General features: G+C 38.3%; 1 long non-coding RNA gene across 1 annotated transcript; it reads right to left on the bottom strand.

Annotated features, from left to right (window-relative positions):
- Positions 1–210: 210 nt before the first annotated feature.
- Positions 211–16054, bottom strand: LOC128081006 (uncharacterized). The gene is made up of 3 exons (XR_008206946.1): positions 8187–16054; positions 4854–5048; positions 211–2781 (listed from the first exon to the last, which is right to left on the bottom strand). It is a non-coding gene; the product is annotated as an uncharacterized LOC128081006 (long non-coding RNA).
- Positions 16055–17266: the final 1212 nt, after the last annotated feature.

Genomic DNA, 17266 nt, shown 5'->3' on the forward strand with positions numbered 1-17266 from the left:
TACTTGCATAGACAGTTTAACAGCCTCTTTAGGATCCTACCAAACACACACAAAAAAATCATCTGCAGTATTCATGTGACCATTGCCTGTCAAGCCATCCTTCAGTTCATTTAAAATTATAGTGCAGGGTGGGTTAGAAAAGGGGAAGAAAAACAAAAAACAAAAAACAAAACAAAACAAAACAAAACAAAAAACAAACAAACAAACAAAAAAAAAAAAAAAAAAACAGCAAAGTCTGTTTTTCAACCTAGTAACAGAGACTTCGTATTGGAAAATACTTGACAGCAAAGATTGGACAAAGAACACAGAACAACATAGCAGTTTTCCTTGTATCTTGTTAATTGCTCAGCATAACTTTCTGGTGAATATTGCTAGAACTGGCCCTTTTCATGCTTGCACAACATCAACAGATGACTAACTGACAGTAAGTATCACAATTTGTGATAAATTTCTAATTGCTTAAAAAGGAGAACTATTGCCTTCCTTCCAAATGAAATGTGAGAGAGGCTTAGGGAAAGAAAGTTCAGTACACTCAACCAACAGGATTAGAAATCCAGAGATTCAGACTGGTTCAAACAACATATTTTTCACAGTGTTTCACAGTTTGAATTGGTAAGCGGTGTAAGCTAGAAAAACATCCTAAATCATAACCAAGCACCAGACCAAGAAAAATAATAGGATTTCCAAAGGTGTATAGGACAAGAATGTTCAATAAACATTGATAAGGAGTGTTTGGGAACAAAGAGTGTTGAGAATTTTCTTTTAGAAAACTATTCTGTTAGAACGTGGTGATTCAGGGGAATGAAAACATTTCACATGAATGTAAATAACCATTTGATTCTTTCTCTAAAAAGCCATAAATATACATGCAAAGCACCTGATGGATTTCTGTAAATAGAAGGAATTAAAATGACACATACTGGCACACCAGTTTTATAAGGCCTTTCTGATATTTTTGTGGGCCACCCCAAAGTGTTATTTTGCCAAAGTGAGACCAAAAAGAAAATTTGAAATGTTTACATTTTTCATAGAATGGTCTGGATCCTTTGGAAACTCCTCTAACAAAAAGATAGATTATGCTTCTTAGCAGTTGCTACTACTCTACACTTTCATTGGAATCTCTGGAAAAAATGTGCCCAGAGATGGAGTGACACTGAAGAGTGGCTCAGAATTCTCAGAATAAACCAGGAATTGTATCTCCTAGTCAACTGTATAGACAATCCCCAAGATCATATAGCCAAGCAACTGACTACAAATATTATGAAAACAAAATACCATGAATATTAGCATAAACAGATCATCAAAATATAAGGTATTCATCAGAATGTAAGGTAAGCTATGTAATGTTGTTGCTCTGAATTCAGAACAGTGGAGTGCATTCAAACTGTAGTGTGACCACAACTTATTTTTTGTCTTCATTTGTTTGTACTGTTCCAGGTAATATGAATGGTTGGATCAAATGACTACGAGACAATTGTGTCCAAATTTCTATGTGGTATTTATATAATACATACAGATGAGAAATCTGGTTTGAAGGTGTGGAGAGCTCTGCACTACATATCCATGAAAGTCTTTTAGGAAAGTACATGCTAAATTCAGGTATGTGCCAATGGATGTGGAGCTACACAACATGCAATTTTTTTTTTTCCTCTGTGGTAAATATTCATACCACTTAATTGCACAGATAACGAAATCTCCAAGTATTGCTGCAACATCATGTCTGCTTTCCTTTTTTTAGTAATTTCCTCAGAGTATCAGCTCTGCTCCGTTTAGGACCAAAACCTGAGAGCATTCCAATGGGGCTGTGCTGACAACAGAGACAGTGGGCTAATCACAAGACTCTGGAATGAGCTTTGCATTAAGGTTCTTTATCCTACAAAACAACCAAAAGGCAGTCAAGATAGTATGCAGTTCACACAGGCTAGTTTATCAGACTCCTAAGCAGACTAGCCATGCATCTATAGCCTGTTTGTATATCTCCAAAAGAGCAGACATAGCTTACAAGGTCACAGAGAATTCAGAAGTACAGGAACAGCAAAAGAGTATGAAAATTACGAATATATTGTCATGCTTGACAGGTTGCAGTTGCTTTCAAACAGAAGTTATTTCAAAGTTACCCATACCTTTGCAAAGTTTCATTCATGTCCTGCGTGGCTGTGGAGAGTAGATCCATGTAACACCAGTGTGTTCAGGAGTGCCTTTCTGGGGCCTCACAGATTGTATCTATATTGGCAAAGAATTATGTGCAGTAGGAAGAGATCAATAAATCAAAGCTTCCCCTTGTTCCTACTTTAATACATTCTAAACCTAATCCAAGTACAAGAAAGGAGCAACCAGGAGATCTGTGTAGCAATACACTGCTGCTCCAAGCCAAAATGTTAATATCAGCATGGCCACACTTATAGAAGTCCATAGAAAATTAGATCTTAAGAGTTTTGCCCTAAAGGAGATGATATGGGAAAGTCATTCTTGCGCTGACAAACCTCTGCTTTTCCATGCATGTCTCCCTTGCAGGTTTCAGTTCTGTCAGAGCACACAGAATGTCAGACTGGGGATACATCTTTTCTTGTTAATTGTATCATATACCAGCTTTGTGGCTGGTAACTGAATGTATTTAGGCATCTTTCTGTCTTCCAGTCAAAATTTGGCTGAAAGCTTCTGTGTTAAATTGTTCTCTGCTCCAGAACTTGCCCAGAGCAACAGCACTCCAAGACTTCACTCAGCTCTTTGTTTTACAGCAGTTATAATCAAACTATTGTTCTTCATGCTTTAATGGAGCTCCTAGAAAAGGAGATTTGAAAAAGAGGGTTAAGAACAGGTTTATAAAACTTAAGTACATACCTAATCTGTCTGGGAAAATTCACAATTCACTTTGCACATTTTTGAAGCTGTCTCCAATCTGAATATCACAACATCATGCGAAGTCTGGAAGTATGTGATTAATAGATTTACCTAATTAAAAACAAGCAAACAAAAAACAGCAAACAAAAGTAAGTTTATATCTGAAGCTATCTATTTGTAATATTATATATGTATATTATTATATATCTGTGCTAAATATATGCACCGATATATACTGTATTTTGTGTGTATTTGTACATTTATATATAAAAACACACATACATATGTGTGCAATAATTAATAAAGCAATGTTTCTTAACAATAAAATTGTCTCTTTTTCTTCCAAAAGAAAATGGTAAAAATTTCAAAGCCAGTGTTCAAGAACTCTGACCAATCTTTCTACTAAGAATATGAAGATACATGCCATCAATCAAGAAACAAGATTATATTTTGAGCTAAAATTAAGAGACTGACTGAACTCTACTATAAAAAGAGTAGGACTATAACAACCTTGAACAGATGAGGCACTACCTTCTTGTCATCTCTTAGTTACTTCAGCTTTACAGCAGAGGGTTTCCTCCAGCAGATGAAAGGGGTTGCATCTGTTCAGACTAGTGTCATATAGGCATGTCTTTCATGTGTTGCAGTGCATAATTTTTTGATCCTGCCTTGCAGTGCAGAGTTTGATGTTAGATTCCTAGACTCACTGGACTGTACAGAGATGAGGATACTTCAAAACAGAATTCAAGGCAATTTCCTAGAGTTTCCTAGAATTTCAAGTTGCAAGTGGGACTCCCACATAACCTGCTGACAACCACAAAATTCCTGCTGATGTTTTGGGTATTTAGGTCCATTGCTTTCACTTAGGCTTGATAGTCATACCATCTTTAATTTTTTTATGAAACATACATGAGCAGAATTATCATTGCAACTTCAGCCATCTTACAAATATGGTGTGAACTGGCCCAAGAAGCCATCATGAGAAGGCAGACAGACAGTGCAATCTTACAAACTCATTTCCTTAGAAAACTAGAATAATGATGCTGACAAGGAGTTAGATACTTTCGGGATTTGACAGGAAATGAGGAGTTCTCAGTTTTACTTTAATATTTATCAAATAACATCCTTTAATAGTATTTGAATGCAACATAAGTCCCTTCTTCAGTCGTATTCTTAGTATTTACTGGCTTTAAGTTATCCATTGCAACAATGAGCAAGTTCATGACACAAAGTAACCTGTGTAACCCATGGTGAAAAACAGAGTTCCTATGTATTGCAAAATGACATACCCACACAAATTAGTACTGATTGCTGATCCAGGAAGGCTGGAACCGGAATGTTAGTGGGTTAGTACTGGGGAAAGTGCAGGAAGCAGGACAGGGGAAACGGCCCATTCTTCTTGTATGTTCTCAGTGAGGAGAAGGCACAAATAAGATTTTGTATTTTGTTCTTTTATGATTGTGCATTTTGTATTTTTACATCTAACAAAGCAGAATGTTACACATTAGAGACATCTTTCTCTATTGTCCCCCATTTTTTGGCTGTTCCCACCTTACTCAGGCTTGATAGTACATTAAGTTGAGGTTTTAGAACATGATTGCTGCAGGTCACTATGTAGAAGCAGACAGTGTAGGGAGACGATTCCTTCCATGTGAAATCAAATGTAGTTATATGCTAAGCTGAGAAAGAACGTGCTGATGTTTTGGTTGCTTTCAGCTATTATTTCATTTTTTAATTGGACAAGTTATACTGATAAGTTATGTTTCATACAGCTCGCCTTTGCAGAAATGATCCCACTGCAATTTCCTGTTCTTGGTACAGCCAGATGAGTTACTTGTAGTCATTTTGAAAAATGACTACAATTTCCAGTCTTTTTTTCAGCCACCGAGTCAGTGGAATGAGTAAAAGTAGCAATCTTGCAGTGAACCAGCTGGTCTTGCAGTTTGGTTTTTATTCAGTCATTCTATTCAGTCTCCAAATATTTCAAGCAGCTCATGAAATACCTGGGTTACCTTTCTCATGAAACTGTGGAACCTGGAGTTACTATGCTTTTGTTGTGCTCAGTGGCTCCGCTGGGCTGAGAAGTCTGGAGCCAGTGGGTCTCCTGCCCCTTTGGGTAAGACCTGGCTGCACTCGAGCTCTGCACCAGGCCCTTCTCCAACCTGGAGAGCAATATAGAGCAGTACTGTGTAAAATGTCACTATACACTTGGCATGCATAAAGAGAAAACAAACAGAAACAAAAATTAGAAAGAAAATCAGAGCACAACAGGCAATGTCACAGTCATCTTAACAGGGAAAATAAGTGCTGGCACCTCTTCAATTGCCTATCAACATGCTTGTTCACACTGTCAGCACTTTGCCCAGAGAGTGCTTTTCCCCTTTGCAGTACCTATAACCCATCCCTACATGTGCCCCATCCTCACATGTTATATATTTCTTGTGTAGCTTGACCAAATCATCCCATTTCATACCGCCTGGGTTCCTCCTACGGGTTCTTTTCTGTCTTCCCTTCTCAGCCTTTTTAGTTATTTCTTCCAACTTACTCATGAATTGAAAACAAAACTTTTCTGAAGTAAGACCCCATATCTCCTAGGTCAGTTTTCACACTTTGTGGCATTTACAGAGGTAAAGATCTTCTCATCCCCTTTCTCACCCGCCCTCTGCCTTCCCTCATGTTTCCTTTCTTCCCTCAAGCTTTGGAAGTGAAAGACTCAAATTATAATGTTTACTAGATACCAGCCAGCTTTTCTGGCTGAGGCTGGGCTTGTAGTAGTTGTTTGAACTTAAGCAGTTGTCAGAGTACGAGAACAGAGAAGTTCCAGATCATGGAACAGAAAACTATGTCACAGTATACAGCATGGAAATGCTTTAATAACTTCTGCATGATGTTTTTCTGATCCATTTTTTCAATGGATTTCTTCTCATGTTCATGTTCTTCTAATACCGACTACCCTAAGGACATGAAAACCTTTGTTATGTCAGTCATAGAGTTTCTTCTCCCAGTGAAGTGCTGTGCAAGCCTTTCGTTTTGCCGTTTATTTGCTCTTAAGAAACATTTCTCAAGACAGCAGAGGTGGGCTTACAATATTACAAAACTAGTTTAGGCTATTACCAAACAAGCTGCCAAATTATACATTTCCTAATTATAATGATTGTATATGCTAGACGGAAAGATTTGAATTATATATATGTGTGTGTATGTATATATATATTGTTCATATTTATAACATACATTTTTTAATATTTATTTTTCATATATCATTACTCTCCATGGGACTGAATCAGCCTAGTCAACTCAAGTAGGTCTTACCAGAGAAAGATAAATAGCCACTTATTCCTATTGCTATTCTTATTCCTATTTCTAAAATGTATCTGATGTTTTCTTTTTATTTTCTTCAGATGGGATTAAGTTGCAGTCTTTTAGTGCTGTGGAAGAAACTGTGAAAGTCCTGTCTAATATAAAAATGTCTTTCAAGGAGAAGTAAAGCCTTTGCACAAACTTCTGAAATGTCACATCTGTCAAATAGAAGGTAGGTACAATGCAAAATTTGCTCTTGGTCTTACTGAAGAATTTTTCCTCATTATATACCTTCTAGTTGTTTCTATTGTTTCTGTTTCTAGTTTTCTTTAAGCCCAGAGCCATAAGCACCTTTCCAGTCACATTCCATTAACACACAGATTAAAAACCCTTGTTTCCACTTCAGAAGGCCATGAGCATGTTCAAGAGGTTCTCCTGTGCAACTGTTCCTACTCGTTTCACAAAATGAGGGGAACCAGTGAAGGTCATTTCTCATATATGGGATAGGAAAGTGAGCAAAGTGAGCACATGCAGGATAGTATTTTGCCACAGCAAAACAGTCTTGCTCTGTTCAGTAGGTAAATAGTGCTCACAATAAGTGAGAGAATCTGCCTCTTTTAGTGTGACTACAGGAATCTGAAGATGGATATTAACATTTCTGTATATCTGGCTACAAAGCACAGTGATCAGGACCTTGCCTTATACAAGGATTATAAATAATAATAATATTGCCTATTTAATGATGTCAGAACATTGTTCTTAACTCCTGCCATAGAACATTTAAAAATCAAAAGCATTTTTGCAGTCAAATGTTGGGATCTAGAAGGCCTTGTTATACCTTCAAGGTTAATTTGGCAAGGAACTAAATCAGAAATCTCAGTGGAGAATAAGGAAAGCTGTTTGATTAAAGGCCCTGTATTTTAGATCGCTGCTCCACTTCCACTTGTAACTCTAATGGAAATGAATTGATCTCCCTGCAAGGACGCGTGCCTATTACTAATACAGGTACTTGTTTGTTTCTTCTTTCTCTGCTTTCAGAGGCAAAAGATGAGAGGTCGGGAGAAGTCATAGAAGTTGTTGGTTTCTTTTCTCCATTTCTCCTGTGGAGAATAAGAAGTAATTTTAACGAACCCTGAAGCTTCACAGTGTCTTAGATTGCCTAACATCTTAATTGCTTTTGGTGATGTGCATGAGAGAGAGAGCCTGAAATTCAATCCAAAATCTCATTGAGTGTCAACAGATGCAGGAATATGAGCAGGATGCAGGCTGCAGCTGGGCTCTGCCAGGACTCTAAGCCAAACACACTGACTTGAAGAGTTCATAATCAGTCAAGATCTGCATCAAAAATGTGCAGCTCAGATCCACTTCTGGTCTGAAATAGGCCAGGCCACGTGCCAGAGGATACATACCTAATTACCAGGCTGTTCTGATTATTACTTCTTCTGTACTTTTCCCAGTAAATTTAGAATAAATTATATATTTGGCAAATCACACAAAGAGATGATTATACATTTAATTGAATGTTTACCTCTCATTTTCTTCTTGTAATAGTAACTGGTACAGATTACAGGAACTCAGAATAATTTTCCTATATACCTACATTTTCCCAGGATTAGATTCAGTGGAAAAATAAAACCACCAAAACAAAACAGTAAGAGTTCTGGTTAGGGAATATTTATACCATATTCAGCTTTTTTTTCTTCCTTTAATATGAAAATGAATAGTATCAAGGGATAGTGTCTTGGCTATTTGCAATCCATTGGAAAATGTATATTAGAGGGGAAAAATGCATAATTTATTAAATGTATTGCTTAAGGTGAGAAACTTGAAATTGAGTTTTGTAAGACTGGGGATTTGGGGTTATATGCTTGGCGTAGGCTACTCAATCTGCTGAATTATTCAGCACTATGCTTGCCAGTGGGAATAACAAGAAAACAGAGTTTGAAATGTATTTTCATTTGATTGGGGGAAAAAAAAAAAAAAAAAAAAAAAAAAAAAAAAAGGTTAGAAATGAAATAGCAGCAATACTCAGAAAGCTTTATTACCTCCTCATTAAAGAACTGTTGATGAATGGCTGCAGCTCTTCCTATGAAAGGAGTACTTCTATGCACTCACTCTGAGTGGTACTTAAATAAGAATATTATTAGAGACTGTGATATCCATTAAACAGCCACAAATAATTTACATGTTTACCACTTACTTCCTATTGTCACCGTTTTATTTCCAAGTAACCAAAATGTACATATGTGTGATACAAGAAAAGAACTGAAGGTATTCAAAGTGCTAATTTCTCTCAAGTGTTTGAGGAAATCATCTTAAAAGGAAAACTCTTCTCTTAGGATTGCTCCTTCCCTACAAAACCACTTTGTTATGTTAGAAAAGTACTTTGATTTCCTTCAGATTTTTCAAGAGCTGTAGGAGTAATTTTCTTACTCAAATTTTAGTGTAGTAGGAAGAAAATCTGCTTTAATGGAAGAAAATCTGTTCATTTATTTGTTTATTATTCAAGCATCGGGTTACCTATTTGCTGGAAGATTTCTTAAATGTATAAAGGAAAACATTTTTCTGGCAACAAACTCTTCAGCCACCACAAAGAAACAGTTGCTTCAGGAACTGAAATAAAAGCCTTTATTTTGTCAAGTTCCACTTTTTTCATCATAAATAGGGAGCATCTCCCCTTGAAAACTGCAGGCTTTTTCTCCTTATCACATGATTAAAATCTCTTCAGTTAGGAGGAATCAAAGAAACACTCCATCTTACCTATGCTGAGTTTCACTATTTCTCTGTTGGAAACACTCTGTTAGCCTGGAGCAAACAAGAAATATCTGAATCTGAAAGCTTTTCTCTCCTGTCCATCCCATGTTCCCTACACTCTACAATAGACTACCCACAGATCTCATGAACTTTGACCACTTCAAACATTATCAATAAGAAGGGATGAGAAGAGTCTCAGACCTCTGTTTCCTCACTTACTCAGCAAAATATAGTCTCCAAAAACTGGGGAAAATAGAAATAGCAAAATAGTCTCTCAGCAAAACACCAAGTATAATGAATGAAAACAATTATGGCAAAATTCCCAGATCATTTGAAGTATGAGGAATGGTCCTCTATGGTCAGGGTCCTCCACAATCAGAATTCTCCACTCGAAAGTGCAGGCAGAATAGTGCATTAAACAACACTGCATTAAAGTACAGAGCAGAACAAGAAAAAATTCACTGACACAAACCAAACCCTGACACACAGTGAAAGAGCCAACAAGGTGGATCTGCATGTGGACAGTGTAAGTGATCACAACAGATGTTTCCACATGTAGGATCTGTTGTGTGACCAGCTCCTAATATGGTGACAGGGGTAGTCAAGAAAGGGAATATGACATGCTGCTGAATTTTAAATCTGCCCATTTCATCATTTGACATCCTTCCTTATCCTTAGATAAAGCTGAATGTATTCTCAGATGTCTCTGTAAGATAGTGTCAATGTGCTCATTCAAAGAGCACAAAGTAAAAACTGATTTCAGAATGGTCATTTCCTTAAACTATAGGAAATAATTGATTTGCACAATTATGTAGATTTTTTTGAATTTTGTATGTGTTTGCTTTCTCTGAACCAACTTTTTGACATTTTGTTTAATTTTTCATAAATTCTTCCTACAATTGATTGATATAGAGCACAATAACAGCAATATTTTAATAAGATGCTGCTTATTCTCTTTGGTTTTCCTTTGATTAATTTTTGTAACAAAAGGAAAGTTGTCAGGCCTGGAAAATGTGCATGTACAGATTAAAAAGGCTGTGGAAAACTTCTAGGTTTGTCCAAGGTGAGAGATTCTGTCTGGTGAGGAGGAGTAAGAAAGACAACCATGGAACAATTTAAGACTAACACCTAAACATCAGTTTAGTCAACATGTTTAACTTCTTTGGAAATAAAATGTTCTGCTCTCTTAATACAAGCAAATAGAAGCTAGCATTTATTCAAAGCACTCACCAAACAGTGACTAACAAATGTACTTAGCAGAAATTCTTAAGGCTTTTTTTGTTCAGGAGTACAAAGCAAATACTTAACTTGATGACCATAGGACAGAATTATGGAACAACAAACACAAATTGGATTTTGTTCTCAGTAGGACTTGAGAAACATCCCAAAGCTGACTAACAACTCTGGTCTCTCTCTCTGTCTGACTCTTCTCCTGTCTGCGAAGGGTTCTAACATATTTGTCAAATGCAAACAAAAAATAACAGGTAGGAAAGGTGTGACTATCTACAGGAAAATGGATATCTAACACTTGAAAGGAAATAAAGGGGAGATTGGAGAAGCATAAATTATGATCATTAGCCTATTGCAAAGCTATCGAATTCATCTGGAGTCTTCCTTTGGATGAGAACCGTCACTGTCGTGATGAAATATAGAATTCTCATCTCATGCAGAAACTATTTGTTTGACCTAAAACCCAGCGTCTGTGCTCAAGCACTTTTTTCCCATACTGGGCTGAATTCAGATCACGCTTCAGCTGGGACACCTGAGCTGAAACTCAACCTATGCAGCAAACATTGCTTATTGAAGCAGATACTCCACTTAAAATGCAAGCATCATGTGGATGGACTCTGTCCAACTTTCCTTTGAATCCAGCAGACTGGAATCAAATTCATCCATCTACTCCTACAATTCTGTGGCAGTCCAGCAACACAAAGCACTTGTGAACTCAGGGGATCACTTTAAACATACTTGGCTCTGGCACACATGGTTACAAAAGAAAATAGGCAGAGTAGCACGATCTACCCAGCACAATCATTTTAAGGTAGAGTCAGACTTACAAAGCTTTAATTTTCCACTGGTAACCCTCCTGCTATGTGCAACAGTAAGAGCAGGGACTGGACAGCAGACAACAGCTTGCATTTGTCACAGGAATTTTTCCAGTATGTTTTCCTGTTCTGTAGAAGATGAAATAATTCACTTGGACTTCCCTGGCTATTTCACAACACTACAAAAGGCAAAACTGCTATGGTAACAGAGTGCTTATGTGCAAAATGGAATCAGGGTTGTGTACTTCCGTGGTCTTTTCCAAATACAAGAGCTTAGTGTAGTGTTTCGTTTTGTTTTGCTTTGCTTAAGTAAGGAACAAAGATCTTAAAAAAATTCTGATAAGTAAGAAATTACTAGAATTCTTTACAATATGAAATCTTGTTAATATCTTAAAAATGTAACCTTTTTAGCAGGAACCATTCCTTAATAATTCCTAAAACTCTATTCTCTGCTTTATTTTATTTTTTCAGTGAACCAATTCAATCTTGAAACAAATTTATATTGATTTTAAAAATATTTTAAGCAATCTCTATGTATGTTCACTGTGTAATGTAGTAGTCCAGAATGGTTGAACTTAAATGAAATATAAGAAAACCAGTTACAGTGCTCTCAGCTTAAATGAAATAAAGGCAAGGTACTTTAAAAGAGCATTCATCCATTTGAAAGCACACAGTTTAGTAAATGAAATATAAAATCACCTTCCACAACTTCTGTAGTTAACCAGTTTCCAGTAATTTCACCGCATAACTCTTACGCTGTTTTAATCTTCTTCCCATAATCCTGAAAACAACGTCTGTTCCATTTGGTAGCTGGTTCTTAACAGTGTATAAGTATCTCAGCATTTCACTAAGTCACATTTCCTCTTACTGACAGTTACATACTTTCCAGCACAAACCACAAATGCAAAGCAGACTTCTATCTGCTCCACCACAACTTAACTTTTGGAACAATTTGAAAACCTAAAGGCTTCTGATCTTCACTGGTCTCTACTCTTTGCTATATTACACTCTATTTTTCAGAAAGACAAAATAAGTCGGGATATTTACATAGCTTGCTTTTTATGTTCCTATATCTGCTTGTTTGTTTTATCTTCACACTTTCAGTTATTTAAGATGTTAGCATGTTTTGTCTTGGGAGATCATTTAAAAACTTAAACCTGAAAACAGTATGTCACATCTTGTCCCTGAGTTCAAGAAAGATGAATAATTGGGCTGAAGAAAATTAACTCTGAATATTAATGACATTAGTTAATATACTTACACTGATAGCATTAATCATGATAGTGCAGATGATAGCATCACTGAAATCAAAATCAATTGTGGTATAGGAGGCCAAATTGCCATCTTGCACATTCATGAGAATAAAAGCCCTGACAGAGACCCCTCGCTGGTGATTGTACCAACAGTAGATCAGGCTCTAAAGGGCTGGTAGATACAATGTCCTGCCTACTGTAGAAGTCTCAAAAGTTAGAACCGTTCTGGGGCAATGCAAAGGTGTCAAAGGGCCTTTGCTGGCCAACACAGAGCAGGAAAGGCTGTCTGTTTCAGTGCTGGATTAGCTAATTTGGAGTCAGGGCTGACCCTCTGGTACTTTCAACTAAACCTGTAGGAACTGAAAACCTGGGTACAAACATATATGTATATGTTTATTCTTGTAAACATTTATTTCCAGGAGCCCAGAATTTCCCCTCTAATCTATTAATGTGGTCTCACACACGCAGTCCTTAGACCATAAGTCATGAATACTCAGAGGAGTCTTAAGCTCATTGTGCTTGGACATGGCTGACCACTCAGTTCACACATAGAGCTTGAACACTTGTGAAATATAAACAGCAGCTACAATAAGAGCAATTCAAAATTTTATATTGCAAACATATAATGCTGGAAGACAGAGTTGTAATTTCTTTCAAAATTGATTTCATTACATTCTCCTCATATACACCTTAATAAATCACATTTATAATATTCCTAGGCCTTTAAGGCACGAAAGAGTAAAAATAAAGAGACATTTTAAGTATTTTGTCTGTCTGTCTGCTATTCTTCTTTCCTTGTCCATCATTCACAACCCACAACAATTCAGCTGTGCATCTCTGCTACCCAATACTCCAGGTCCTCTAGCTGGCACCACCAGCCTCTTCATAACCCTGCTGGGCCTGCTGCTGGATGGCAGAACCCAACATTAGAGGCTGAGCTGTCTAACCAGTCTCTCCCACTGCAGGTTGCCTGGCTGGTTGCAGCATATCTTTGGAGCCGTCATGGTGTAAAGATCAACAGTCCAAGTGCAAAGAGGGGAACGGAGGCCTGCAGACAGCCAGAGCTCCATGTGAGGGCCAGCATGGCTTCCTGTCTCATAGGAAGCGCCCGCTCCATGACCTGTCATCTCTGCTGTCTGGACTGCTGTCTCTTCATTTCCTGTAGCAAAAAAAAAAAAAAAGCAGCGCCAAAAAAGCGTCTCTCTTCCTTCTGTTTCACCACTTTTCTTCCAGAAGGGCTCTGAACTTGTCTGCCCAGCTGGAATTAATATACCCAATGTCTCTGTGGGGATGACTGGGGAAGTGGAGGAGGTCCAAAGGGGTTGTGTGAATATTTGCTGTTGATATACTCATAAATCAGTATGAGTGTATGGCTGTGTTGGATCTCTGAGGCAGGATCAGAGACAAAGGAAACTTGATGTGCCACGCTCTGCTCTTCACGTGTCTGGTCCCCAGACTTGTTTGAAAAGTCTTCAGAATAAATAACAGAAAACAAATCAGAAATCACCAAGGAGAGAACAGCACATCTTCCTCAGCTGTACATTAGCTGGGATGGATGCTTTACTGTCAGGCTGCAAGGACTTTTGTACATCTATCTAACTGAGCTAACATTTGATTCCCTCTCTACTGATGAAAAGAAACTGAGGTAAAGACCAGGTAGGCAGGGAAGAAAAAGAGGAAGGTAACTGCAGAAGTAGCAAAAACTACTCTCAGTTTAATTTTTGAATGCCAGTCCAAAACTGTCACAGAAGCAGTTTGGCATTGACTGGAACTTGGCCCGCCAGACAGAGGTATACCTGAAAGGGAAGCACATATTACAGAGTTTTTTCTCTGCTAGTTTCATTGTGACTGTAAGCCTGAAGAGCTTCCTGCTGTAAGCCCTTGCTTTTAGCTTTTGGTGACCTTCACACCAGGGTCTGTGAGAGATATATTGATAAATGGAAAAAAAAACAGCTGAGTGCCACACATACAAGTGTCTACACTGCTTAAGTGTTACCTTGCTTTGGTGAGGATAACTGCAGCTAGCTTTCTTGGATGTGATTTCCCAGTGCAGTTTGAGTGACAAGACACTCAAAACACTACTCTTCAAGGTTTTAATGGATATTCTAGAGTTGGCTCCCCCTGCCTTACATAGTCCTCTGATATGCATTTTTTCCCTGCAATGAACCCACATGGCCTCTAGCCTCAAGCCACAGCATTCAATGTGTGTCCTCAGTCTGCAGACAGAAAAACACCAGCTCGATGGGCTGCAAAGCAATCCTGTCATTATTTCTATGAATTTGAACTCAAAAAAAAAGGAAAAAAAAACCAAACAAAACACAGAAAGGATAATCATTATGTCTTAAAACCCAATAAGTTCTCTGTAGGACATAAGGAGACCCAGGGTCAATTGTTACAAAGAATGAATGTAGTAGCCAGTCTGCTGTAGAAGCACCAGAACAGAGCTGCATGTATGAAGGACATTTGGCATCTGGGCTAAGAACCACTTCTTTTAATTTGCAATTCACTAATAGGCAAACAGACTCCACTCATGAAATCACACTGTAATATGCAATTCTCATTGTGCTGTGATTGTTGTTCAAGAAACAACAAAATTGTGCTATGTAAGTAGAAGGTGACAAAGTCAAGTCTTGACATAGAAGACAGAAAATAAGATAATTTCTTTGCAGATATAAAAAGTTGAGGTTTCCTGAGGTAAAGACAAGAAGTCTGAATTTTATTCACTGGGTCTCTGTATTAATTTGCATTCCTAAAAATAGTTATCATTTTAGAACATAGATTTGGACTGCTGGAGTGAAGCAGCAGTCAATTCCATCTAGTATTCAGCCTGGGTAGTAACAAGTAGCACATGGTGATAAAATGGAATTTCAGACAAAAACGTGCTGCTCTTACCCAATTAGGTATTGCTACACATGAAGCATTTCTTCCTAGTTCTCATTGCTGATGACTATATGCCTTCATGTAGCAGGCTGATTTAGCCTTACCTCCTGCAAAGCTATATATAGTTGTTGTTGTAAAATCTGTTAGGTGGATGTTTTTGTTGTTTGTTTTTTTGTTTGTTTGTTTTGATTTGGTTTGGGTTTTTTGTACTCACTAATCTTGGATTGCTTGTAGTGGCTGAGACCAGTGAACTTTTTTCTACTGTGATATTCTAAAAGTACCATAGAAAGCCTTGACTGTCCACATAGAAAGCAACAGTCCTCTGTTAAACCAAATGAGGTTTAACAAAAGCAAGTGTGGAATCTTGCATCTAGGGAGGAATAATTGTATGCAATGGTACAGGTTGGGGGTACAGGCTGGAGAGGAGCTCTGCAGAGAGGGACCTGGGCGTCCTGGTGGACGGCAGGCTGGCCATGAGCCAGCAGTGTGCCCTTGTGGCCAAAAAGGCCAATGGCATTCTGGGGTGCATTAAAAAGAGCGTGGCCAGCAGGTAGAGGGAGGTGATCCTCTTCTCTGCCCTGGTAAGGCGTCATCTGGAGTACTGCGTCCAGTTCTGGGCTCCCCAGTACAAAAAAGACAGGGATCTCTTGGAAAGAGTCCAGCGGAGGGCCACGAAGATGGTGAAGGGCCTGGAGCATCTCTCCTATGAGGAAAGGCTGAGTGAACTGGGTCTGTTCAGCCTTGAGAAAAGAAGACTGAGAGGGGACCTGATCCAGGTTTATAAATATCTAAGATGTGGGAGGCAGAGTGGCGAGGCCAGAATCTTCTCAGAAGTGTGTGGAGACAGGACAAGGGGAAATGGCCAGAAACTGGAGCATAGGAAGTTCCGCACAAATGTGTACAAGAACTTCTTTACGGTGAGGGTGACGGAGCACTGGAACAGGCTGCCCAGGGAGGTGGTGGAGTCTCCTTCTCTGGAGATGTTCAGGACCTGCCTGGACGCCTACTTATGCGACCTGGTGTAGGGAACCTGCTTTGGCAGGGGGTTGGACTCGATGATCTGTAGAGGTCCCTTCCAACCCCTACAATTCTGTGATTCTGTGATTCTGTCTCTCAGAAATTCTAGGCACAAGGTGTAGTGTTTACTTCAAAAGTAAGTTACAGTGCCATGACTGTAGCAAGTCATCAGGGAACAAAGCTGAGCAAATAAATCTGGTGAGAGATGTATTGATTAGATGAGAAGAATGAATATGTGCCAGGCCACATCTTTACCAGATTCTGACTTCTCCACTGTGCATGGTCAAGATAGTCCTTGCCCTTTATCCTAAGGGAACAGCAATGATAAGCTGTTCTTCCATATTTTCTCCCTGACAACACAAACTGCCCAGAAACAATATGAAGTGGCCTACAGGCAAGAATGGATGGCATTTGTTGGAAGGGAAGACCACCTTAGTTTATCCCCTTGATCCTATGCATCTCATTAAGATTGCAGTTGTTTTTAATGCTCAAGCAGTATAAATAACCTTACAAGTAGATGTCAGCTGACTGTATTCCCAAATGGCAACTAGAGAAGGACAATCCATGCAGTATCACAGATGCCATCTCTTCAGAATGTGCATCTTCAAAACAAATGAAAGAGACAAAAAAAAAAAAAGGCATCAGAAAAGAGTACCTATTTAACTGTTTATTAACAGGAACGTTGAATGAGGAAGCTGTAAGAAATATTCAGTCATCAGAGTGCCATTGGGTGAGGAAGAAAAGGGATACACAGTCAAGAAATTTGTAACTAACTTGTTCATTTAGCAAGTGATTCTCAGCATTTTTTTTCCAATTTTACTAAGTACTTTTACCATCTCTGTCTCCTTCTCTTGTCAGCTCTGTGACTCTTCCTAGTCTAAAATTGCCTTGAAGTCTTTTAAACTTGCACACTGGGAACAGAGACAAAAGTACATAAATCTTCTCAGCAAGTCACTATTCCTGGCAGCCCTCTAGCTTTGTCCAGAAGCTACCCATATTTATCACCATCTGACTGAAGAGTTATACTGCTCCCAAAGGAACTCTTTGTTATTTGCAACACAACTGTCATTCCTTCATTGTCAGTAGGTCCAAAGTGAGCAGCTAATTTCTCCTGATGATGGTTCCAGTGGACCTATATGGATGCATTTATTCCACAAGGGCTTTTTACTGTACTTA

This window comes from Tympanuchus pallidicinctus, unplaced genomic scaffold (genome assembly GCF_026119805.1).
Source record: "Tympanuchus pallidicinctus isolate F22 unplaced genomic scaffold, pur_lepc_1.0 scaffold1, whole genome shotgun sequence".
Classification (NCBI taxonomy): domain Eukaryota; kingdom Metazoa; phylum Chordata; class Aves; order Galliformes; family Phasianidae; genus Tympanuchus; species Tympanuchus pallidicinctus.